Source organism: Chinchilla lanigera, unplaced genomic scaffold (genome assembly GCF_000276665.1).
Source record: "Chinchilla lanigera isolate Chin_1 unplaced genomic scaffold, ChiLan1.0 scaffold00141, whole genome shotgun sequence".
Classification (NCBI taxonomy): domain Eukaryota; kingdom Metazoa; phylum Chordata; class Mammalia; order Rodentia; family Chinchillidae; genus Chinchilla; species Chinchilla lanigera.
Genome location: NW_004955542.1, coordinates 3,160,419 through 3,187,097, shown reverse-complemented (window position 1 = coordinate 3,187,097; position 26,679 = coordinate 3,160,419).

The following is a 26,679-nucleotide window of genomic DNA, read 5'->3' as shown; positions in this document are numbered from 1 at the left end:
GTACTGCTCTCCAGTGCCAAGCCAGGGGCCTCGGGATACCTCACCTCACCTGGCAGCAAACAGAATAGCAGGGATCTATCAGCGCAGCTGGAGGCCAAGGTCTTGCGGACTATGATTGACAGCAGAGCTGAGACTGAACCTGAGATGTTTGAACAGGTGAAAAATTATGCCCACCAGACTCCAAAGCTGCTCTTCTGTAATCCAGCCAAAAAATCCTAACATTAAAAAAGCCACAACCTGCATTTTCATATGTTTGCAGTTATATACTTCTTTCCTCTATTTCTAGGAGAGAAGAAAGAACAGTCAGTCTTTGGAATACACAGATGCTCACAGTAGAATGAGAAGATGGGTCATTTAGGAGCAGTGACAAGTTGAGAGTTACATCATTCAAATTTCAATAAAATTATTTACATGCACCGTGTTAATAAGAAACTGCTGAGATAGATATGCTTAACCCAAACTAAACATCATGTAATGTATGCACGTATGGCAACATTACACTGTACCCCACTAACATGTATAATTTTTGTGTTTTTGTTTATTAGTTAAGAATAAATTTAAAAAGTAAAATGACATCACAAACTACCACAGGGCCTTAGCCCAAGAGCATTCCAAGGGGGAGGGGAGCACTCGTGGTGACTGACTTTTCAGGGTTAATTACAGAGTAGACTGAGCCTTCCTACTGGGAAGCTGATCAGACTGCGCACACCTGCCCGGGTACCAGTCCTTGCTCACACGCAACTCCCTGGGTGTTTCCCCGGATCAGCAGACATCTGTGTGTGGCCTCAGGGGATGAGGGACCAACTTGAATTTCCTTCCCAGAACGTCTGCTGCACTCCCTTACTCCCTAGCTTCCTCTCCTGCTTTATCAGTTCCATGGTGTGTGTGTGTGTGTGTGTGTGTGTGTGTGTGTATGAGAGAGAGACAGAGACAGGGAGAGACAGAGACAGAGAGAGACAGAGACAGAGAGACAGAGACAGAGAGACAGAGACAGAGAGACACAGAGACACAGAGAGGCACAGAGACAGAGAGACAGAGACAGAGAGAGATTTACCTACGCACAGCTACAGACAGTAATCTCTGATGGAACATTTAAGTCCAACCCATATTGACTATTGCCCCTACTGCTCAGCCTTAACCCTCCAGGCCCACCCTGCAGCTCTCCCTGACCCTTCTCCACTGCTCAGGCCTTGAGCTCCTCCAAAGTTTCCAGAGGTGAAGGGTGGAGCTTTCCTAGCAGGAACCCTGGGAGCCCACACTTGACTCCCAGAGACCAGGAAGTATCCCCTCTGTCCCACTCATCCTGGAGATGAGGCTCCACAGAGGAGCACTGGCCACCCCAACCCCATTCTGGCTCAGACACAGGGAAGTACTGGGGAAAGCTACTTCCTGTTAATTCCCGGGTCCCACTTCAGTCATTGTCCCTTCCTGGACTTTGGAAATTGAATCCTGTTGTTCTCAGCTAAAATTTTGAGACAGAAAGTCTTGTCCTAGGATCCTGTGATGGCCGTGGAAGTCAAGTAATGATCAAAGCAGTTGATAAAAGATGGTTTATAGCTTCACATCATGTCTGCTTTATTAAATTAAATATGTATGGAAAGCCCCTGAAAAAGAAATGTCAAAAGGGTGCGGGTAGTGGGGTTATGAGTAACACTTTTCTGCAGTGGATATGTGCTCCCTTTAGAACCACAGAAAGACCCTGAAAATGTTATTTTTCAAAATTTGAAAATAAAATGCAAAGGAGCCTGCACTTCCCTGAGGACTATGATATTCCAACTTGAATAATTTCCTTTTAAAGGAAAATAATTCACATAGATTCCTATGTCTGACAAAGTCTTTCCTCACAGCATGACTTAAATATTTATGAACTCAAGGTTAGTTCTTAACCCATGGCTCAATGGCAATGTGCATTTACATGGGAAATACAAAAATAAAGACCTTAAGTACATGTACAATTCAGACCAATGATATTTGCTAGATATGACAGATTGTGTTATTTTACTCAAATTTGCTAGTTCAGAGTTTAATAGTAAAAAAAACATGTTGGTGGCTGTGTGCGTGCTCATCGTTGAATGGAATGTGTTTTATTGCTATCTTGATGGACCATTGTCTGCATCACCAACATTATCATTGTCATAATTTACTCCTTCTGTATTTTACATATTCTCTGAGTTATTTTTAACTGCCAATCCATTATGTTGACAGGACAATCATGTTAAAGATGTATTCTGAAATGCAATGATGAAAAATAGAAGTACGCCATTTAATGAAAGCTTGCTCGTGGCCCATCTCCTGGTACATTTACTGCTAACTGACTCTTGCCATTGGTCATATGTGCATAGGAAAGACAGGGATTGGGAGCCAGCAGGTGCTCCCTTGAGAGGGGAGAAGGTCAGGCCAACAGGCACAGCTCTTGTCCTCTTGTTCCTACCACCAGGACAGTGGGAGGTGTCAGTGTACCAAAGCTATCTGCCTGACCTCTGCAGATCCTATCATTGAAGTAAAATATCCTTCCATTTGAGCTCGGTGTGTTGATTACTTTTCTCTCATTGCTGAGACAAAATACCTGACACTTACAAGTTAAGGAAGGAAAGGTTTATTTAGCTCTCGGTTTGTGGAGGTTTCAGTCTGTAGTCAGCTGGCTCCAAGGCAAGGTGGCATGGTGACGGGCAACCGTTCAAGGCAGCAGAAGACAGCAAAAGAACAAGAGCAAAAAAAGCGGGGAGAGCAAGCCTCTTTTTCCTCCCTTATATTGCAAGCAGGCTACCCGCCCCAGGGTGGGTCCTCTACACCCTAGGATGTAGAACTGCTGAGTCACTAAGTTAAGCTTCTAAACCTTTCAAACTGACACTGTGTCTCAACCATTATACTTGGTTAATGCCGTGGTATCACTTTAGTATTAGCTAGGCCTCTCTTCTAATCAATCCGGGCCAGTTAAATAAAACATCAATTGAAACACTAGGTCTTTTAAATTCTGTTAAATTAAAGTCTTTGTTCATTGAATAACCTAGGAAAGTGAAGACAGTCTGTGGAAATGTTGTACAAGTCATCATGGATAAGGAGAACTTTTGCCTTAACAGTTGGTGGAAGAGCTCCATTTGAGGCAAGCGTAACAGGGAAGGACACTTCCTGTTAGACTTCTGTTGGGGACCACAGCACTAACACGGTGGTAAATGTAAATATGGGTCTCAAAAAACCATAACAAAGATGGTGTTCCAGATAATCCCAAGTAGGCCTGTGCTGTCTCTAAAAAGTTACCATGAAAGGAAAAGCAAAACTGCAAACTATTCCTGAAGAACTTGCAGATAGATGTAAAATTTCCACAAAATTAGTTTCTTACATTACCTGATCCAGTAATTTGGCTATCTTTGGTGTTTCTTAGATTGTACACAAAACACTACAGTCTCTCTGTTTCCGTGGTGATCTCCCTCTGAGTCTGGGTCCAGACATCCCACTTCTAGTAAGAACACTGGTCATGTCACATTGGATTTAGGACACATCTTCATTTTAACTAGATTTCATCTACAAAGACCCTATTTCCAAATAAGTTTGCTAGCTTAGTCTATTTGTGCTGCTAGGACAAAATAACCAGAGCTGGATAATAATTTATATTAAAAAAGTATGCATTATGGGACTGGGGCCTGTGACAGCCAAAGTCAAAGACTTGGCAAGGTCCTGTGTGCAGGAGCCCGACTCTCATGGGCAGCATCCTCTGGGTCTTCACATGGCAGAAGAAATGGCAGCAATGAAGTCCCTCCACTGAGCCTTTGTATGAGGCGGGAGATCGAAAACCATTCATCCATTCCTCAGACAGCATACACAATGTGTATGCATCTTGGGGTAAAGGTTTAAGTACACCTATAACAAAGTCATCTTGCAGGCCTGGCTTTCTCCTTTGCCCCTCGACAGCAGTAGCCCTTCTCATTCCAGGACAAGAAATTCCCTCTCATTCCAGGTCAGTGGAGACGTTTTGCAAAAAAAAAAAAAATGAGAAAGATTAGGAGAGAGTCGCTTTGCACTGGGGACTGGTTTGCAAATGGAACCCCTGAAGGCAAACACATCCCCTGGAAAGTCATGGTTTCCGCATGGCACAGAAAATCAAGCCTTCCTATCATCACACCGATAGAGCAGTGGTTTTCCCTGCTCAACAGAGCTGTCCCTTCTCTCCCACCGAGGACTTTCAACAGCCTCTGAAGAAAGGGAGATGAAATTTTGTCCAGAAAGGCCAGATGGAGACAATTTTCCACCTAAGGTGATGCCTGTGCAGCTTGTTCCCCCTGAACAATGTTTGCCTGGTCCCTTTATCTCCTCTGCCATTAAACACTTGGAGCTTTTCTTTAAAGTGATTCAAAATAATTTATCCCCACCCAAGGCTACAAAATGAAGGAAAATAACTGGTTTAATGCTCTGGTTTTATTCTGTCTAATTGAAACTGAAATAAATGCATAACTGAGAAGTAAAGATGACATATCCACCTGCTACACATGGCCCCAAAAGTCTCACCCACGGGACACTGACATTCCAGCAACACTAGTGCAGGGCAACCTGCATGGCACTTGGCACTGCAGCCACCCTCGGTAGCCCTAGACCCCACTGAGACAGGTGGGTCCTAGGGGAGGACACTGGCACCGTAATGTGGTGGTGAAGCACAGGGGACTCCGCAGCCTGAAGTGACTCTGAACACGGAGTCTATCTTCTTCAAGCCTTGCTTTTCCAGACACTCACTGAGAATCATCTCTCCCACATCTCTGTACTGGAGTAAAATTGACACCCTCTCATCTGCAGCCATGAATTGAGCACCTCTTACAGTGTCCTGGCGCTGTGTATGGGTTCCAGGTCCAACTAAGAGCATCATACTCCCTGTAGGCGTCACCAGCCGCCTCTCAGCGACTTGTTCAGTAGATCTCTACATAGTGCACTCATGGGGCACTTTAATAACTTCCCACATTCTCCTATCTGATTTTCCAATTAAAGGGCTGCAGAGCATCCAGGCCTGTGTGAGTGTTAATGCAGACTAAGCCCTGCCTGCCTGGAGGAAAGAGACGTTGATCCACTAATTTCAGAAGTGCATATATAAACGCAATCGGGGGGCAGCTGTGGGGCTAGGGAGGGCACACAGGAAACTAGCACGAAGACCTGACCTGGGTTCAGAAGTGAGATGACTTACATGGTATGATTTACACAAATATGGTGAATGTTTAAACCTGACCTGGGTTCAGAAGTGAGATGACATACATGGTATGATTTACACAAATATGGTGAATGTTTAAACGTGTAATACTTAACGTTTATTGCAGCAATGACACATTGCTATTCATTCCCCTCACAATTTCCCCCTTGCTTTGAGCATACTCGTCCCAATATTCTCACTGGCTTCTGAAGCAGTTTTGGATGCCTTGTTTCATGACTGTCTCTAATTTTGCTGTTGTAGCCACCTCGATGTCCTGAATCAATTTAAACGTTTCTCTTTCAAGATCATTTTGACTCCGGGGAAAAGCCAAAAGATCCATGGTGCCAGATCCAGTGAGTAAGGTGGATGAGGACACACTGTGATGCTTTTATTTGACAGAAATTGCCATTGACAATTTATCCAACAAGGGGTTATCAAAGCTATGATAGATGTTTTAAAAAATTATTTCAATATACGGCACAAACCTATGATAAATGTTTTAAAAAATTATCCCAGTATAAAGCACATTATCATTAGTCCCTCTCAAAATACTACCCGTTGTTTTGAACACACTTATCACTGTTGGCAATGTGTCTTTTACTGCGCTTTAAAAAAAAATTTAAGCATTCACTGTAGTTTAATCACCCTTATATATAAATCTCTTTGCAATTGTCCATCATGCATACTAGTGCTGTTTATGGAACACAACCAGGAGAAGGATGTTTGGAACTCAACTCTCAGCCCTTGGTCCTGGTTGGCATGAGACACTTCCATTGTCTAAAATAGGACCTCACCTCGTTCATCACCTGTGGGAGCTGTTGTGTCTCTAGAAGCTAGCTGTGCATCCATCAGACCACTCCCCATACAAGATCTCCGAGGATTGATGACCATACAAGGATTCATTGACCACCCTTGTGCTCAGTAAGGACTGACCCTCAAAGAGCATGACAGTCACACAGTGACATCTGGTCTGATTTCTGAGGAACTGAAGGGGGACGCTGTGGAGGCTGCTGAGGACACTCCAGTGAGCAAGCCTGGCAAGCTTCCATCTCCAGGTATCCCCCCAAGGTTGTGAGGTGGTTAAACTGATAACATGAGAGTGATTTAAAATATTTATTTTACCTTGACATATCATTTATTCGATTGTACTTCAGAACATCGCCTGGGAGCTTCCACGTTGCTCCTGTAACCACGCAAATATAAACATCTGGATTATGATTGGATGACCTAATTACTTTGACATTTGTCATTTGTTTTTTAATTTCCCTTCTTTTACAAAGGAAACGTAGTACTTGCCAAAAAAATCACTGCGAACATCCAACAGGGAACGTGTAATACTTGATGGCTTCAGATTTCACTGCTGGGAGTCCTCATCCTTCACTGTCAGCACAGAGCCAAGAAAGGAAGTCACAGAGAAATCTTTGATGTCAGAGCATGGACGCAGAGAGGGAGATAGTGGGCGGCCCTTCCGTAGCAGGGACAGAGTGACATAACCCAGGACTCGGAGGTGGCTTGGCCGCACACACCGGACCTCCTTGTTTACTCTGTAACAGGGTCAGATTCACATCCTTGATTGCAAACATCTTACAACTGCACACTGCCTCTTTCCTGTGGCGTGTTTAGTTCCCTTACAAACCACATCTACAGGGACAAACCAAGTCTACAGGGAAAAAAAAGCTAAAAATCCAACACTAGCAACCTGTTTTACAAAAGAAATAATCAAAGTACGATTTTTGACTTAAAACATTTTCCCAAATAAATTTGACAACATGATATGTGGGTAGTGCTCTTAGCATTTTTTTCGATGCTCAGTATCTGAGGGATGTTGTTAAGAAGCTCCCCAAAGGAAGCATCTATAATTTGTATACATTGTGTGTAGGAAACATGAGGAACACAGGGAGACCCGCTACTCTCTGGAAGCCATCCCCTTGTCCTTGCTCATCCTCCATCAAGCTCCTGTCTCCAGCCATTGAAGTCCCACTGAAGAAAACAGGTCGGTCCAGCCTGAAGTGACACCTCGTAGGTCATTTGCCTTCCCTCCTAACTTCCTAGAGCTCCTCTGGCCACCTCATGCCACTGTCACTAGCCCTGGCTTCAAGTTGACTCAGATATATTTCATTATTAGGCAGCAACCAGGAGGGAAATAGTCACAGTGATAAGATTGCAATTTCTGCCAGGTAGAAATAGAAGCACAGTGTTATGGTTTGTGTCTGCATGTCCCCCCAAATCCTCATGGAGTCATGGGGCAGGCTTCTAGAGTTTATGATTGATTCATGGGTGTGAGTGCTACACTCACCCTGGGGCGGATAGTTTGCATACATTGTTAGGGAGGGAAAGAGGCTGCCCTCCTGCTCTCTTTCCTTTTGCTCTGGCTGTTTTTGCTGTGTTCCCCCGCCATGAATTGTTGCCCTCTGTCGTGTGCTACCCTGCCTTGGAGCCAACCGAGTATGGACTGAAACCTCCACAGACTGTGAGATAAATAAACCTTTCCTTCCTTAATTATAGGTGTCAGGTATTTTGTCTGAGTAACAAGAGAAAAGTAACCAAGACACACAGAGAAATGCACTCAAGTTCATGCCAACCGAGAGTCTCTGGGAGCTGTGGTGGATGATAGCACCACCCTGAGCAGGGTCTGCTTTTCTAAGGTCTTTGCATCTCATAAAAACAGGATTTTAAATTGGGCTTTGTTTTCTCTGTGTTCTCTTTCATCTGGTTTCTCTCAAAGCTTCATAAGAGATTCTGTTTGAAGCTTTGTTCAGAAAACTAGATTCAGCTACCTGATCATTTTTCTTACTTGAAATAAAACATTCTCAAAGATAGCATGTAACAGAGGTATTACTAAAGTTTACCCCAAGAAGTTAAAGACTGGGGGTTCCGCCCATCCCTAATATATTTGCAAAATGTGACTAAGTCACTCACCATGAAAAGGAATGGTGAGAAGCTCTTTGAAACAGCTGCAGCAGCCTTTCAAAGTCCGCTAAAGGGACTTTCAAGGGCAGCATTTCAGACAAGACCTGAGAAGAGCTGTTTGTGAGACAGGGGATTGATTTAGGAATCCCACAAAACAATAGAGACTAGCTTCAGGTGGCTCCTTACCAGAAAATATGGAAACCTTTACCAAAAAATTGAAATAAGCAAAGACGAAACGTTCACTGTGAACTTGAAAACAAAGTGATTTTCTAGAGTATTCAGCCCTGCTCTGGAAGGCTTTCCCGGGGTGCCATGAGTGGTCCTAAGAGAGGGAGGTTTCTGTGTTCTGTAGATGATGGAGGAAGAGGGGGAATGGTTCTACGTCTCCTTCCCCCAACAGAGAGGATGGCAAGTCCCAAGGACCCCGGGTCCTGCAAGGTGGGCTCCTGAAGAGCACACGCATGGCATTTGGTCAATACATGCATGTGCTATAGGACCTGGAGCTCATCCACCTGTGCAGGGAGAGAGACCACAGCAGGGCCATGTCCTCCCACATCCCACACAGGCCTCATTGCACCACCTGAATTTCTCACTTACTGTCAAGGAGATGAAAGCCATCAAAAGCCAGGGCCTGAAAGCATGTTTGAAGGCTCACCTTTACCACGTGGCCTTGGGGGCGCATTTTGAAACCCTCCGTGGACTCAGTACTCTTAGAGGAAAAGGCCTGGACACAGACACTGCACCTTGCTTTTCACAATGTTAGCTGACAATGTTAGCGCAGACCTCACAGGCCTGAGCCACAGTAAGAAAGGTGCACACAAACATTCTGGCAACTAAGACTGAATCCTGTAAAGAAGTGAAGAGTTTCCCATCTCATTGAGCCTGTATTGACTTCTCCTGAGTCCCTGCTCCTTGTTCCTTGCCCCATTTCCACACCACCTCTGACTCCCAGGCTCACCAGTCCTGGTCTCCTCACCAGCAGTGTCTAAAAAGGAAATATCACCCATGAAAAATTAATAAATTGCCCTTCGGGCTTGTTTGATCCACTTATCCCACCAATATTGACTACAACTTCCTAAATGCCAGACACTGTGCTACAGCTGGATGGTCTCCAAACTTGAACAACGAGCAACACCTGACCCTGAGACCTGACATTCAAGAGACCCGTGAAATCTCCAGCACGTAAGCCGGCTATGGGTTGGTAAGTGTCTGGGTCAAGAGCAGTTGGGTTCCAGGAGAAGTTTTGTCTGGGCTGGGTCTTTACTGCAGAGCATTTTTTAATAGGAAAAAAAATAGGAGACCTGCAGCAGAGATGATGAGGAAGTAAGAGGTGTGACACAGGAGCGTATGCTTGAGAAGTCTCAAGGATCAGGGCAGCCAGGGGTTTCTTTAATGCATGCCTATCAGGAGTAAAATTTCATCTTTACCAAAAGACATCAGAGCATTCCTGAGTAAAGGCTGGACCTGCATGGTCATTACAGTGAAGGCTTATGCCATAAATATCTCATTTCCCCCCAGATCAATCCAATGGAATTCCAATTGAAAGTGAGTGAGCTTTGTTTTATGAAATTTGAGGAACTGATTCTAAAATTCAGTTTTAATGAAAAACTAAGACAGAGAGTGTTATGGACTTAATTATGGCCCTCTCAAAATTCATATGTTCGAGTTCTAACCCCAGAACTGCAGAATATAGCTTCATCTGGAGATGAGGCCTTTATAGAGGTGATTAAGCTCAACATGAGGTCATATGGGTGGGCTCTGATCCAATATGAATGGGTACATTAGAAGAGAAATTTAGAAACAATCACGTGGGGAGAGAAGATGGCATGAAGACACAAGGAGATGCATTTACAGATCCAGGACAGGGGCCGGGGACACATCCATCCCTCTGCCCCCAGAAGAGATCACCTCTGCCAACATCTGGACCTCAAAATTATGAGTTAAACTGTGTGATGATAAATTTCTGTTTAAAAGTTTCTACCATTTGTGGTAGCCCTACCTCAAAGGGTTTATTATGGCAGCTCTAGCAAGCTAATACAGAGGGTCTGTGAACAAATGTTAAAATGTGCTTGTCTTGGTTACTTTTCTCTCGTTGCTGAGACAAAATACCTGACACCCAGAATTAAGGAAGGAGAGGTTTATTTAGCTCACTGTTTGTGGAGGTTTCAGTCCACACTCAGCTGGCTCCAAGGCAGGGTGGAACATGGCAGAGGGCAACATTTCAAGGCAGCAGAAGACAGCAAAAGCAGCAAGAGCCCAATGGAGGAACAGTGGCAAGCACTCTCTCTCCCTGCCTTAAATTACATTGTATGCAAACTACCCACCTCAGGCAGGTGTAGCGCTCACAACCATAATCCCAGCATTGGACCATGGATCAATCAAAAATCTAGAAGTCTGCCCCATGACTGCATGAGGCTTTGGGAGGACACCCAGACACAAACCATAACAGTACTATAAAGCTGAGTAACGTAGCAGCTGATAACATGATATCGGCACTAGGATGGGCAAACAGATTAATGGAACTGAACATAACATCCAGGACCAGATCAACTCGGAAGACAAAAAATTTAAGCTGACAACACCTGTGCTGACAGACAGCTTCTCCAGGAACTTTGGAGGCAACTTGGCAACAGCAGTAAAACTGAGGATGGCTCCCTTAGAACCTGGTAGTTCTCCCTTGGATGCACATCATACAAAAGGCTCCCATGGGCAGAATTACCATGTGCCAGGTGTGCACTGAAGTGCTGTCCAGCAAACAAAGCCAAGGAGCCAGCTAGGTGCCCATCAATAGAGAAGTGGACAAGCAATTGGGATCATTCACTTGATGGAGTCACTTTCCGAGTTGAGAGAGAAGCCCTGAGTGCACCTTTGTGTTTGGAGAATATTCACGCTGGATGTAGAATTCAGGATTGGCTATTTGTCTTTCCATCCTTTAAGGATATTCTTCCAGTGTCTTCCCATGGGCATTGTTTCTTATGAGAAATCTGTTGTCAGCCCTACCTTTTCTTGTCGTTACTTTTTCAGTCTGCTCCTCTTGTCCTTTTTGTATAGTTACTTTCAAGATGTTCTCTTTACCATTAGTTTTAAACAGTTTGATTATTATGTGCCTGAGTGTAATTTTTCTCGTGTTTCTTATACTTAAGGTTCTTAGATCTGTAGATTGAAATTTAATCAAATTTGGAAATTTTTAGGGCATTATTCTTTCAGATTTTTTTCCTTTTCCTTCCTCTTTAGTAACTCCAATCACTTACTAGGCTACTTGGCATTATCAAACACTTTATTGATTCTCTCTCTCTCTCTCTCTCTCTCTCTCTCTCTTTGTTTTTTTGTTTGCGGTACTAGGGATCAAACTCACCACCTTATGCTTGCCAGACAGGCACCTATGCCACTGAGCTTTATCCCCAGCCCCTCTCTCTTTGTTTTGTGTTAGATGGTTTGTATTGCTGTATCTTCAACTTGCCAGTTTTTTCTACAATGTTTAATCTGCTGCTCATCCTGTCCAATGTATTCTTCATCTTACACATTGTTTATTTTTCATCTCTAGCAGTTTGTCTTGTGCAATTTTCATATCACTGTACTACTACTTATCTTCTTGAACACACAGAATACAATTATTATGGTTGCATTTTAATGTCCAACGTCAGTTCTGGGTCAATTCTGATGCATTTCCTCCTCTATTACAGGTTTGTCTGCTTCTCTCAACTGCTGGTGGTGGGTGGTAGAAGTTTTTGTGGTCCTACCAACATTCTTGAGCTTTATTCTGGGATACAGATAAATTACTGGAAACAGATTGATCCTTTCGAGTCTTGCTTTTCTAGGTGAATGAATAATTATAGTACTGCCAATGAATAATTGTAGTACTGCCAATTTCCTGGTGCCCAAGTCAAGGCATCTGTGTACTTCCACAAAATATGCTATGGGTCATGAAGTTGTCCAGCCTTCCTGGTGGGAACAAGCACTGCTCTCGGGCCTAGATAAGCTCCAAACACTGCTACTTCTATTTCTTTGGTGTGATTCTTTCCTTAGACTCAAAGATTTCCTTCAATGCATGAGACAGTCAGCTCTCAGCTGAACACTCAAGTGTGATCCTCTGCCTATCTCCAGAGTGTCTCTATGTGGTCTCTCCTTTCCGGCGTTCTGGCCTGTGAACTCCAGACACCATGATCTCCCTGCATTCCTGGCCCTGTGGTCTCAACTTCTGAACTTAGAGTCCAACAGGCTCTGTACTGTAGCATGAGAATTCTTTCAAAAACAAAGATTGAGCAAGAGGAAGGATTATTTCTCTTTCATCAGGATCTCTGCTCCTTGTTTCATATCCATTGTCTTAGAAAGGATTTCACGTATTTTGCCTGTTTGGGATTTATTTCAAGCAGCAGGGTAAATTAAAGCCCCATTACTTCATTTTGCCTAAAAAAGTGAGGTTCATTGGCTGGAATATGGTTGTTTTTAAAAATGGACGAGATTAATAATTAGGTTTATATACAGTAACCTGGAAACTTGGATCCTGACGTTTAATACTGGGTGAAAGAGAATTAAATTTGAAAATAAATATTCTGCCTAAATCCATTTGCATAGTTTGAAGAAATACAAAATTATCATATATATCAGTTTCATACATAAAAGTATAAACAAATGGATAGAAAAATATTAAGCAACAGAAGGATGGTGATTTCTGAGGAGAAAGAATGTTAGAAGGCAGAATAAGGTAATAATGCAATAATTTTATAATAATAATAATATAATAATGCAATAATGCAATGAATTTTATCTGTAACACCCTATTTAAAATAAAAATAAGACATATAAAGCAAACAGGTGAAATGTTAGTGTATTAGCATTACTAAAAGCCGATGGTTCACTAAAAGAATACTAAGAGTGTATTTTTACACCTTCAAATTACTTCATAATTTAAGCTATCTATCATTTAGGTTATTAGTAGCTTCTGCTGTGAAGGAGCCATCTTTGAATTTGCCTTGGGGCTCACAACCTGCTCGTTATCTTTTGCTCACATTTGCATAATTAAACAGCTCACACTGGGAGCTTCCTGGGGTACAGAAGCCACTCTTCTAAGGAGGAAAATACAGACAAAATAACTCTGAGGAGAGAAATTATTCTGGGTGGCCACTGGGGATAGTTTTTTTTAAAAAATGTAGGCAGAGCTCTAAAGAAAATGTGTTTCGATAAATATTCATTTAAGCCAACCTGTGTGTATACATTATTGTGTGAATATGTGCATTTTTCTTGCTCAAGGACTAGAGAAATACAGAACCTCAAAACTTGGGAGGATTTTTAGGCTCCATTGTCAGGACTGTATAAAAAGGAATTGTATTCACTTACTACCCACTATGTAATATTTATTATTAGGTAATGAAGACCACCATACATGTATTACTGTTGGGATGACTGCATGACGATCTCACTGAGGCAAGACAGGGCTGGGCCACACCCTGTGAGCAAAGGTGACTCTTGTGGTGAGAGCATCACTCAAATGTGCCAAGAAAAGGCCAACTGAGGGGTGAAAGGAAGGAACTCTATGTTTGCCTTCTGGGAGTGTCTGTCATTGTGGTCTAGACTGAGAGGCAAGAACATGCTTTGAAAACTCACTGGTGGATTCAGCTTGCTACTGCCAGGCAGAACTGGGCCAGAAGTAGGGAGAGCAGCTGTTCAGTGCAGGCTTTGCAGGCAATGTTGGTGGTGTAGCAGATCTAAGCATTTCTTGCGCTATTTCTCCCTCCCATTATCCCCCAAATTCTCTTAAATCCTGACTTATTAAAACTTCCAGCTTGGTCCTGACTATGCTTCGGAGAATTAAGGACAAGTGCCTTACACCTTGGTCAAAGTGGGCCACAGAGGGAGCCATGTTCCACCTGCACAAGGGTGACTACGGTCATGGGTAATGGGTTCGGGCGACCCCCTGGAGCAGCGGTAGCAGGTCAGCACGTCAAGGAGCACACAGAGGAAGGTCACAGGCCATCCCAGAGCAAGCCATGAAGTTCCCTGGGACACTCATCAATGGAACTTGGAAATCACTGGAGGAGGACCACTTTCCATCAATTAAACCATTACAGACCTCTGGGGACATTACCATCTCATTACTTGCTGCAAATGTGGTTTTATTTTTATAGCCATGGGCTGGTGAAGACCTGATATCTGGGTACAACTCTGCAGACAGAAATAGAAGTCCACGTTTGAAAGTGATGACAGTCTCCTTTGCTGCTCCTCAGCAGGATGTATCAACCTTTGTCCTCCCTCCTGCTAGCTAAGCAGATGTGCACCCCACAGTGCAGACAGAGTTTGCACCAGAGCGTGTATTCCAGCCACCTCCCTTCTTGTCACACACTGGGACTATGTTTTTCTGATGACAATATTAGAATGCCAATGAATGACAGTGGTTTCTCACATAACACTGAATCTGCTTACATTTTTAGAGAAATAACTTTGGCACTTTGATATTGGTAATAAATACCTTATGCCACAGCCCACAGTAGATACATCTTCACAGGGCCAAGGAGTGGAGAAGAAAGGAGGAGAGAAAGCAACAAGACGGTTTCAGCATGAACCGAAAGCAGCTGGGCTCTGCAGAAATGAAAAATGAATTACAAATACACTTCTCAGTCAAGGTCTAGTCGGGGAAGCAGAAGCCACTCTGGATATTTCAGATGACACGTGGTACAGTACCAGGAACGGGCACAGCTCCCAGAAGGCTGAGTGTCCCAGAGCCCATGGCAGGTGAGCAGCCACTGCTGTCCCCGGAGCAGGGAGGTTACCAGGAGGAGGGATCTGGTGGCAGTCAGGAACCCCAGATGCCTGGTGGCACAGCCGGCCAGAGGAAGTCCTGGAGGCCCCTGGGGAGATGGAGCCTGGCTCTTCCTGTCCTCCTGCACGCCCACTCCACAGTTAAGGGCCAGGGAGCTAGAGACAGAGTCCAGGGGACTGAATGGCAAGCCGAGCAGGGGAAGAACAGGAGTGCCTCTGAGAGTGGGTTCTCCAGGTCAGGTACAGATGCCCAGTTATGTGAACACTAGGCTCACAGTGAATCCCTTTTCTGTATTATTACAAGCCATGCAATATTTGGTGTGCAGTTACAGGAAAACGCATATGTTGTTTATCTGAATCCAAATTTAACTGGGCAAGCTGTGTCTTTATGAGGAAACCTGGCAGCCTGAGCCAAACACAGGCGAGGAAGTAGCAGGCACACATGATCATACATTTTAATGTGGGCACCAGTGCTCTCCTCTGCCTCAAGCACCATGCCCATGAAGGAAAAGAATTTTGCAGAAGACTAAAAGTTTATGGCATGAAACAATGAAAATAAGGGAATGGAGGTAGCTAAGGAGTTAACAGAGCAGTCTTCAAAATACTTCCTAGGATAGCTCGAAGGGAAATGGACCCCACAGAGGTGTGCCAGGGAAGCTGCAATGCGGGGTGGAACGCTGGGTTTGCACTCAAGGATTCCCGATAATGAGTCACGTCCCTCATCAAAGTCTGAAACCAATTAGAGGCAGTAATATGCTGAGCTTCCAAATTCACTCAGACTAAAAGAGTGAAGCATGATTCTTGGAGAATGTTTGCCATGTCTCTCCACCTTGCCATGCTGTGGTGGGGCAGGCACAGAAATCGGAAGGAACTAGAGAGGAGCACAGTCGCTCCCTTGACCCAGGCGAGCTGAGGAGCTCAGAAAAGCGGCGAGTGCTGGCACCTCCTCCTGGGGGAATATGTGGAGAGGGCTGCCAGCTTTGGGGTATTAGTGGGTCTGGGAGGAGGCTGGGCCTTCTTCGGGCATATCAGACCCTTCCTTACACACACAACTCACACACACACACACTCACGTGAAGCAGTGGAGATAACTTGGACATGATTCAACCTGAATGATTGTGTGTGTTTATCAGCTTCCTCTCGCTATGATGAAATACCTGATACCATGAATATGCACAGAAGAAAGGTTTATGTGGCTCCCAGTTGTGAAGGTTCCAATCCCTGGTCAGCCCGTCCGCTGCCCTTGGATCTATGGTGGTGCCTCATGGTGAGGAAAGTGGCAGAGAAAGCACTCATCTCAGGTCGGGAAGCAAGAGGGAGTGGGGAGCAGATGGGCTCTCACAGTGTCCCTTGAGGATGCGCCCTCAATGACCTAACAACGTCCAGCTGAGCCGCCACCTCCTAACAGTACCATGTGGGGGACCTTCAGCACCTGAGCCTGTGGGGCACTTCCAGACCAAACTGCAGCCACGAGCCTCCCTGTTTAGGAAACAGCGGAGGCCCTCCAAGTCCAGGCCCGTCCCCTCCATAAATAACCAGAATTGCATGGCATGAGAGCCTCAAAGGCCTCCTAATGGTGATGGGGTCGACACTTCTCGGCAACACCTAGGGCTGAATCGGGATGGCAAAGCCACAGCGGGAGCATTTGAGGGAGTCTGTGATCTCAGGAGAGTTGCTCCAAATAGTCTGTCTGTGCAGCTTTGGGTTCCAAACTCAAAAGTGAGAAAGCCCATTAACCATTCCAGAGAGGCAGCCGCTCTGGCAGGAAGCTTTCCTGGCTGCCCAGGTTTGTGTGTGAAAACTCGAAAGATGTTGCAGAATCTCCAATGACCATGAGGCATTGTCAGGCATATGCAGTTTGCCCGCACAGACCCTAAAGTCAGATGGCAGCTGTGCCCAGAGGTCAAACGGCGCAAGAGAGTGAGGTTTTCCGTGCCTGCTGAGAGTGCTGGAGCTGCAGATGACTTCCAGCGACAGTTCTGGGACAAGGAACTGGAACTGGGCCTCTTGGCTTCTAAGGCTTCACTCTAACTCCAGCCCTCCCAGGGAAGCGATGCCCTGGGCCCACAGATCTCAAGCCATCTCCTGAGGGCCCGCCGCTCGAGCACACTCAGGACTGGCTGTGGCTGTGGCTGTCACTTCACAAACTTCACACACAGAATGCACGTCTGCTGTATGGCTACACAACCAGGACAGTCACCAAGGCCACCCAAGACTGCAGAGCTTGTGAAATGTGGCTACGGCAACTGAGAAACTGGACTTTTATTTCAATACATTTTGAATTTAAGCTGACATGCTGTTCAGCTATTGGAAACCGGAAGTAGCTTTGGAATCTCTTGGGTAAGTGGGTCTAACTTTTCAGCTCTTAGATTCATGAGATTTAAATACAGATGAAGGATTTCTGATGGAAGCACGACCTCTGTTTTGAGATATGCTGTAAGTCCAATATAAAGGATACTTGAGATGTCAAAGGCAGAACAAAACATAGAAGTCCTCAGAAGATTTCATGTATCCTGATTGTGTGATGAAATATGCTTTGGACATTTGGGCTAAATAAGATGCAGCATCTGAATAGTGGATTGATCGCTACAGAGTTCACCCTGAAGATCCAGAAGGGCTGGAGCATTTGCCTGACCTCCAGGTCCTTGACCTTGGTGGGTCTCAGGGCAGAAGATCTCTTCCTTCCTGCCCTGTGGGTCATGGAAGACGGGCAGGGACGATTCTAGAAGGAAGTAAGGGCCAGAGGGGAGGAAGCGAGCAGGCAAAAGGGACAGCCTGGGGCTGCACGGGGCTGCATGGGAAGCGTGTCTCAGTGTCCCGCTCCCTCCTCTAGCCCTGTGTGTAAGTGTGTGTGTGTAAGTGTGTATGCGTGTGTGTAAATGTGCATGTGTATGTGAATGTGCCTGTGTGAGTGCATGAGTGTATGTGAGTATGTGAATGCATGTGTATGTGTGTGTGTGTGAATGTCCATGTGTGTAACTGTGCGGGTGTGTGTAAGTGTGCACGTGTGAGTGTGCGTGTGTGAATGTGGAGTTGTAAGTGTGCGTGTCCATCAGTTAATTTAGTGTCTCTTGTAATGGATGCAGTAAGCCCAGCCGAGAGCTTTCATTAACAATCTGTAACTCCAGGCCCTAAAACAGGAATTTAATTGAAGCCAAAAGCCAGCTGCCCAGGAATATTAGGTCATGCTTAAGAACACGCTTGGCCGTGCATCGAGGTGTTCTTCAGGCTTGCTTTATACAGCTCGTTCTCACGGCTGATGGTGGAGACCGTCGTTGCCAGCGTCCACTTCCCCTCTTCCAGAAACAATGGTTGTGCCTGGGGTCCATAAAGCTCACGTAAGGCTGTCAAAACCAGACCGGGCCTCTCAGGAAGCCATACAGAGTCCATCCCAAGAAGCAGGGAGACCACAGAGGGGAGACGGTGGCTCCTATTCCAGGAGCCTGGAGGACAGCGATGGTTGTAGGGGTGTGGGATAAAGCCAACACGGCAGCCCACGTCCTACCATGGTCAGGAAAGAAAGGGCCCCAACCTGAGGAGTGAAATAATACACTTTTTAAACACCCACATAACTGGCAGAGAGATCATAGTAGCCCAAAAGAGTAGTCAAGAGATAAGGGTCTTTGTTTATAGAATCTCAGGAAGTCCTGGGACCAGAGAGGAGTTCGTCCTTGGAATCACATCTGAAAGGGGCTATTTAATGGTAGGCAATATGGGTCAGTGGACACAGGTTGGTGAGAAGATCGAATGTATGCATCTCTGTTGGGCCATGGGGCAGAACCCAGAGAACCTTCGGGGGCAACTAGTGGGACTTCTCAGGCCAGAAGCCAGCACAAGAGGAAATGTGGCCAGCAGAAGGGATTGGCCTGAGCCCTAACTGGAGACACCCCACCAACTAGGGGGAGTCGGGCAGGAAGGCAGTTAGATCAGCCCCCATCCAGAGACCAGAGAGGGTTGTGAGCTCAGGTGAGCAGACACCGCTAGGATCTCAGCACTCTCTGACTCTGCCCAGGGAGGCGCTGCACTCAGGCACAATCACAGCTCTGCCTGGGCCAGTGCCCACTGGAGAGGCAGGGCGGTGACACCCCCACCCCAAGGGGTGGGCTCCTCCACACTCCACTGCAGCCCAGCAGCCCACAGACACACCCATAACCCCAGAGCACGCTTCACGCTGCCTGCTGAGAAGAAGCAGCTGTCAACCCAAGCACCTTACCCATTCCATGGTGTTTTCTCAATATTTCAAAGGTATAAATCACAGGGTATTCAAAAAATAAGGTAGGGTGTGTGGCTTAGTGGTAGAATGTTTGCCTATCATGCTTACGGCCCTGGGTTCAATCCCCAGCACCATAAAAATCTAAATAAATACAAGAATTATAACCAAAAATCACCTGGAATCTCACCAGGAAGTGATAATTGCTGGTAACATCTTTATAACACACATTCTTTTTCTTCGTATTTAGTATGTTTCCATTGAGGACGTTATTCCGCACCACTGGGCATTTTTCAATGCTGTCTGTTGAAGGGCTGCATGAACCTCAGTCTCAGTTATGTGTAAAGTCTTATCTCGGTGGTTTGGATTGGAATCAGGCTTCAAATCAAACGTACATTTATCTCATTGTCAGAAAACTTTCTTGCTACAAGTACTGCTTCTACACTGTCCCCATTTTTCCTCTCACCATTGCACATAGTCTTCAAGACGATTGTGTAGCTGGGAAGAATACCCAGTACTGCAACCTCAAAGAGGAAAGGTTTGTGGCTAGGGATTTAGCTCAGTGGCATAGCGCCTGCCTGGCAAGCACAAGGTCGTGAGTTCGATTCCTGGTACCGGAGGGGGGAAAAAAGAAACAAAAAACAAAAAAAAAACCGTTTAGCTGGGCATGGTGGCACATGCCTGTAATCCCAGCACTTGGGAGGCTGAGGCAGGAGGATCGTTGCGAGTTCGAGACCAGCCTAGGCTACAAAGTGAGCTCAAGACCAGCCTGAGCTGCATATCGAGACCCTGTCTCAAAAAGACAAAAGTAAAAGAGGAAAAGTTTGTTTTGGCTCATGGTTGTAGAAGATTCAGCGCATGGTCTGCTGCTCTAGCACAGATTTGACATGGTGGAAGGGCCTACCGGAGGAAGGCTATTTGTAGCATGGCAGCCAGGAAGCAGGGAAAGAAGGGAGAACCAGGGACAAAAAAGACACCCTTCCGGATCATACCTTTGGTAATCTGCCCCAGCCAGGCCCTACCTCATAGCAGCACATGCAGCTACAGAGACATTGATGGATGAATGTGCTGATTAGTACAGGGGCCCTGTGGTCCAATCGTCCCCCAAAACCCCTCTGCACACAGGAGCCTCTGAGGGACGCTTTGGATCTAAACCATAGCAGCAGCCGCACATCTCTTGAGTTCTGGCTCGCTGTCTATTAAATATTTGCATGAAATTGAGTTTCCTTCAGATGCTACCCGCCAAAGATTGAGCAAAGAATCTTCCCTGTGGGACAGGAGGAGCCCTGTCTGGCTCAGTCTAGGGACATCACAGCGGCATCCAGGACTTTTCACGGGCACCTGCTGGCCTGGGACACTTCCCCCCAGGCCTTCTTCCCCTTCCTCACCTGCTTCCTAGAAGAGCAGGGTAAAACCGCCCACTTCCCACTTGTAGGCAGATTTCGCCTCCTTGATCCCTGCTGTTTGGGGCAGCACCCTGCGTTGTCTCTGCTGTCACCCCTCAGGGCACTCTGAGCTGTCCCTGCAGCCACAGCTCCCAGGGTGTGAACGTGGTCTCAAAGACGAAGAGAACTGGAGATGAGTCTCCAACGAGGAGCTGTTACTCGGAAGCAATGCGAAAGTGAGGATCGCAACCTACGAAGTCAGGGGGGCTCCTGTGTGTTGAGGGAACAAGGTAGAGGCAGGGTCTTCTTAGGGCAGTGCGTCCACACAAGCCATTGTGAAGCAGGCTTGTGGCACTATGGGTGCTGGGCAGCTGGTGAGAAGCACGGTTGCACGCCAAGTTCATCTGACGGTTAAGGTTGGCAGTTCTGACACCAGCCACCAAAAAGAAAAACAACCTCGTAAAGACAGGGCAGGCACTGGATTGGCCTAGCAGCCCTTTCGGGAAAGACCCTGTGCACCGCCGGCTGTTCCAGACGGCATGAGCCGTGTTTCCGTTCGCAGGCGCTGTCCTCCTCTGGAGGTCCCATCCCTGGACATGCTCACTGCTGTCCCCTCGTTTCTGCAGCTGAGCCTCCTGGCCGAGGTGTAGACGGCGGAGAGGCTGAGGCGCTGGCGTGGACAGACGGCACAATAGGAAGGGACGAGAGTCACCCGAGCAGCCCACAGGCGCTGCGAGCAGCCGAGGGGGGCAGGGCCGGGTTCTCCCCGGACACAAGCGCCCTGGGCTCCACCCTGGTCAGGTGGGACAGGGACACAGAGAAAAGGCGCCCCCGTGCGCATCTGGGAAGCAAAGCCAGGCCGCGCGAGTCTCACGCAAAGCTGAGTCCCTCCCGCCCAGCCCCACTCTGTCCTCCAGTCCCACAGCTGCGTGGGCCGGGCCTTCTCTCGGCCCTGGTTCCCCCTTCCCGTTCATCTACGTGGAGTGCAAAGGGAGGAGGTGATCTGGAAGCCAAGGCAGAGGATCACTAGTTCAAGCCCAGCCTGGGCACTAGAGTGACTTAGGGAGACCCTGCCTCAAAATTTTAAAAAGAGCTAGAATGTGGCTCAGCACAGAAGCCCTGGGTTCAATCCCCAGTATTGAAAAAAAAAAAAAAGGTGCGGGGAGCAGCACTGGGCCTCTATCCAGAGGACACTCGAGGGCATCCGAGGGAGCTGCAGGTGACAGCCCAACCATGACCCTACCGGAGGCTGAATCCGAACTCAGGACCCCACACTGAGTGCGAGCAGCTAGGCCGCACCAGGAAGGGCATCTGCGGGCTCCGTCCAGCATGCTGTTTCCCCCACAGAACCCATGAGCAGCCACTGTCCACTGCATGGGCTGTGGCGGCCTTCAGGGCCCTCCGCAGGCACCGCACCGTCTGCTCCTGCTGAGCAGTTAGAAAATGCAGAAAGTGCGCACACATGAGCTGCTGGGGTCCTTTCCAACGTGCTGAGGGTGGTACGGCCACGAGGCTGGAACCTTGCACGGGTGCCAGCGCCTGTGAGCCACGCTGGAGAAGAAGCCGGTGCTGACACCCTTGCAGCAGGGAGGGAGCGTGCAGGGCGGGTCGAAAGGGGACCACGCAGAGAAATGAGCAACTGTGGCCCTCTCTCCCTGCCCCATGCCAGGCCAGGCAGCTGCAGGAACTTCAGGATCCGTGGAGCATGGCTTGTAAGCCCTGTGCGGGGAGGAAGGGCCTGGGGCGAGTGCTGGGTTGGCTATTCACACGGGCGTGTTTCCTGTGCACAAGCTGGATGGACCACCTGTGTGTCCTTCTCTTAACAAGGGTCCTGCTCCTTGCAAGTGCTGGGAGCACTCTTACAAAGCTCCAGGCAAGGTAGACCCTGCGGACAGACACACGCTCTGTGATGACAGGCTCACACTGGCAGTTCGGAAAGTAAATCCACCCAGGGGCAGGCTTCCTGGCGGTTCAGGGAGGGCAGTTGGTCCCCAAGAGCGACGCCCCACAGGGCCCCTGGGTCAGCCTCGCCAGCAGGGGGAGAGGGATGCAGTGAGGACATTTCAGGCTGTACTTGAGACCTGCGTTTGTCTTACATCAGTGCGCACATGCGCACAATGCAGCAAGTGACGAACAGGAGGGAAACAACTGCAGTGTGAATTTCCATAAGGAGGCGAGCACACTGGCTTCGAAAGGTCAGGGGGTCTGGATCCCTCCCGTGAGCCTGAGTCGCTGAAGGGCCCTGCCATGCCTCGGCCCCTTCTGGTGTCTGGCGGCTGTGCCCAGGGCCTGTGAGTCCGTGCGGGCCCCTGGGGGTGCAGGGGAGCTACTTGTCCTGGGGGACCCAGCGGGCTCAGGACGGCTGGGGCTGCGTGGGGAGGCAGGGAGTACGTGACGAGCGGAGCGCATGGGGCGCTGTGAACTAGGATGTGCGCAGCACAGGGCGAGGTGGCCCCTCGCACTGGAAGTGCAGAGAAGGACAGAGGTGCAGGGGAGTCTGCAGTGTCTTTGTCTGCGTTGCTGGCCTAGTGAACTCCGGGTAACGAGATGGTATTGCGTGGTTAGGGCAGCACTGGCCCTGGGATTGGTTTGTGCTGAGCGCCACCTTGTGGTGTCGTTTCTATTTCCTGAGAACAAAAAAATCACCCTGGTTGTCAGACTGCAGGGCCGCTGGGCACCCCCAGGCACCAGTCCCCTGTCCGTACCTTCCCACAGGAGACGTCACACCCACCTCAGACCTGCCGCAGTGGGCTCACCCCACTTTCTGGAATTAAGAGGAGTATTAAGCTGCTGGCTGGAGCCCAAGGCCCAGGTGTCTTCTCCCACCACCCCACCAGCCACCTGGGCTCCACAAGCCGCCACGCCTGAGGCCCCTGCCGTGCTCCGTGCCCACTCACGGCTGCTCCCGCTGCCCAGAAGCCCCCAAAGCCCCTCCCTCCACTCCCACACCCCCTCTGCAGACATGCTGGGTTTTTCTTCGTCACACAGCACATCTGGCCTGTCCCCAAAACGCACCTGCCCCACAGCAAGCCCCGGCTTTGTGCCGGTCACAGCCAGTTACAACCAAGCACTTAGAATGAAGGGTGCCCACCCAACCGCTAGAGACTCCAGGTCCTCGCACTTAGACCACTCGGGCAGGGGCAGCCAGGGGGGCATTGGGGATACAGCACAGAGGACCACGAGGAAGGACACAGCAACCAGATGGCTGCATCTGCCAGGTCCAGGGGCACACAGTTCACCTTGTCTAATTAACCCCCAAAAGGAACTTCAGGGTAGCAACTATTTTCCCCATTTTTCAGATGAGAATGTGGAGGCCCAGGGAGATTAAGCATGTACATGTTTAGCCTGCATTCCCTGGACCTCATCAGCCTGTTTAATGAATTCTCTGGTCATAGATGCTTAGATTCTATCAGCTCGCAACTGCCTTCATGGGTGAGCTGCCCCAGCATCCCGCTGCGATGGTTAAGGTTCACTGTGTCCCCTTGATTGGCCTGGAAGCTGCAAAAGGCACGAATGAAGCTCACTTCTGGGTGTGTCTGGGTGGGCCATGGAGCTGTGACCTTGGGGCCTGTATCTGGCCCATGGTACCTTCCTCTCTGGCAGTGTTCCCCTGCCCACCATGAACTGGGCAGCTCTGCTGTGCTATACCCTTCTTCTGTAATCTGCCAGCCTTAAAGCAAGCTAACCATGGACTGAACCCCCTGAAACCAAGAACCAAATGTATCTCTCCTCCCCTGAATCACTGGTGTCCAACAGAAAGCTGACTAAGACAACCACTAAGACCCCTCTGTTGTACCTGCACACCTCCGGGGTCCCCGCCTGAGCTCTCCTGGCTGCCACCTGTGCTCACAGGGCCATGGAGGGCACCTTCCCCTCTGCCTCTGCTTGAGGTACACTCTGGGAGACCATTCGGGACTAAGACCAAGGGCCCTGGTGTGCTGAGCTCCTCTGGCCCCTCCTTCTCACCCACAGAGCAGCATGTCCTATCCCCACTGGGCTTTGTGCCTGCTGACCAGGTCATACCTCGAACCTGCTCCATCACGCTCTGCCCACAGCCCTGCCACGGGGCTCAGAGCATGCGCCAACTGGAGGCCCAGACACAGCTTGCTGTTTTGCCCTGTGCCTGCATTCGGCAGCTGTGAGATTAACAACTGCAGTCAGTCTCCAGAGCAGCACGGACTCATGGTCTGCGACTGCGGCGGGTGGTGTAGGCAGAGCTCCGGGGACTGGGGTTGCAGTATCATGTGCCGCTTTCGTCCCTGGGGGCTCTGTGCAAGAGCCACCTTCTATTCCTTCAGGTAAATGACAGAATTCAGTTCCATGCGGCTGCAGGACCAAGGCCCCAGGGTTTGCTGGCTGTCATCGATGGCTGCACCCCGTTTCCGGAGCTGACCCCTTCCCTTGGCTCATCGCCCCACCCCTTCACCTTCGAGGCAGGCAGCTGAGGTCCTGCTCTTGTGGCATCTCTCTGAACACCTCTTTGCCTCCTATTCCACCTTTAACAGACACCTGGAAAATCCAGGATAACCTCTCTGTAAGTCAGCTGTTTAGAAAAGTTAATTCCATCTGGAACCCTAATTCTGTTACTGGAACCTTAATTCTGACTTCCATTTGCACGTTGGGGGCCATTGTGCTGCCCAGCGCACCCCTGCCTTTGCCCCTACATGCTCCGCTCCTCCTACACAACCTGCTCCAGGTGAGGCCCAGTCCCGCAGCTCCGCCCCACAGTAAGCCCAGCCCAGTAGCATCAATCCAGGCTGACATATGGGTCCTGGGACACTGAATATCTCGCCTCCCGTGAAGAGCCTGTCATCAGCGTCAGTCTTTTATGCAGAGCAGTTGTTCTTTCTCCATCTGGGTGTCTTCTGCCATTACCCCCAGCTCCACCACACTGCTGTTCACCTCCAGACAGCTCTTGCTCACTCGAGAGGGCTCCTCTGCCACTGTGGGAATGCCGGGATTTACGGGAAGGGGGCTGCCAGAAGGGGCCCCTGGCAAAGTGGTCAGCCCTGCTGGGACCCAGGGAGGGCTCAGGGTGGGCAGGAGCCAGGAGGGTGACGGAAGCTGGGCGGGGCTGGAAGGCTGTGTCAGGCGTCCGGGGAGGAGCACAAAGTGCGGAGAGGGGCCCAGGGCTGGGGGTGCGAGGAGGCAGCCTGCAGCAGGAGCACTGCTGGCGCTGGCGTCATTAAGCGCAGGAGTAGGGGAGGGGTGGACAGCTGCTCAGTGACCCTGAGCAGGGAGGTGGAGGACGGCCGTGGCTCTGGCCTTTACTCTGTGAAACGCGTCCGGCCCTTCTCAGACTCCCAGGTGACCCTGGTCTCAGAGCAGGAGGCTCGAGTTCCTGGGATGGAGTTTTCGTCGGACATCCAGATACGGGGCAGAAACCCGACTGAGACACCCCACGGCAGAGCCGCTCACCCAAAGTCATGGGCCCCAGATGCTTCACTGTCGCTGCGGCACTGCTGTGGAGGGCAGCAAGGTGGTCGCCCCTTGCCTGAGCCAACTGTGTAGACGGGAGAGGGTGGAGGCTTTGCTGCCATTTCCCAGGGGTCCCCAGGACTACAGCCTGCTGGATGAATTACCAGGCAGCTGCTTGGGCCTCTCGGAAACACCGGGCAGAGATGGCAGGGCCCATGCGCACCCTCAGAGACCCCATGGTGGCCAGCTGCTTTGGCTTCTACTTAGAGGACCTTAGGGCTGGGTGTGGTTGGGCTCCAAGCCTTGGTCCCCCGTGTCATAGTGCTGAGAGGTGAGGGGCCTTTGAGAGCTGGGGTCCAAGCCACTGAGGCACCGCCCCAGGAAGGGATTGATGCCCTAGCTCAGGACTGGGTTACACTCCAAGACCGGACCCCTTACCACACAAGCGGGTTGACACAAAGCAAGTTTAGCCTGCTCTCTGTTGTCGCTGCCTCTCTTGCCGCACGATGGCTTCTGCCTGCGCCACGGTTGCACAGAGCTCAGCGCTCTGTCGTGAGGCAGCATGAGGCCCCGGCCGGATGGGCCCCGTGAGCTTGGACTCTTCAGCGCTGGAAACTGTGGGCCAAACCAAACCTTCTTTCTCCATAAAGTTCCCAGCGACAGGCACTTTCTCAGCAGCACACAGCACACAGGCAGGCGGGGAGCACTTCCCCCTCTTCTTGCTGAAGGCGCTCTTGGAAGTTGAGCAGGACCACAGCAGGCTATGGAAGGGGCTGGCTCCTGGTCACCTGATCCCCATGTGGTTCTGCCCCACCATCCTGGAATAGCCA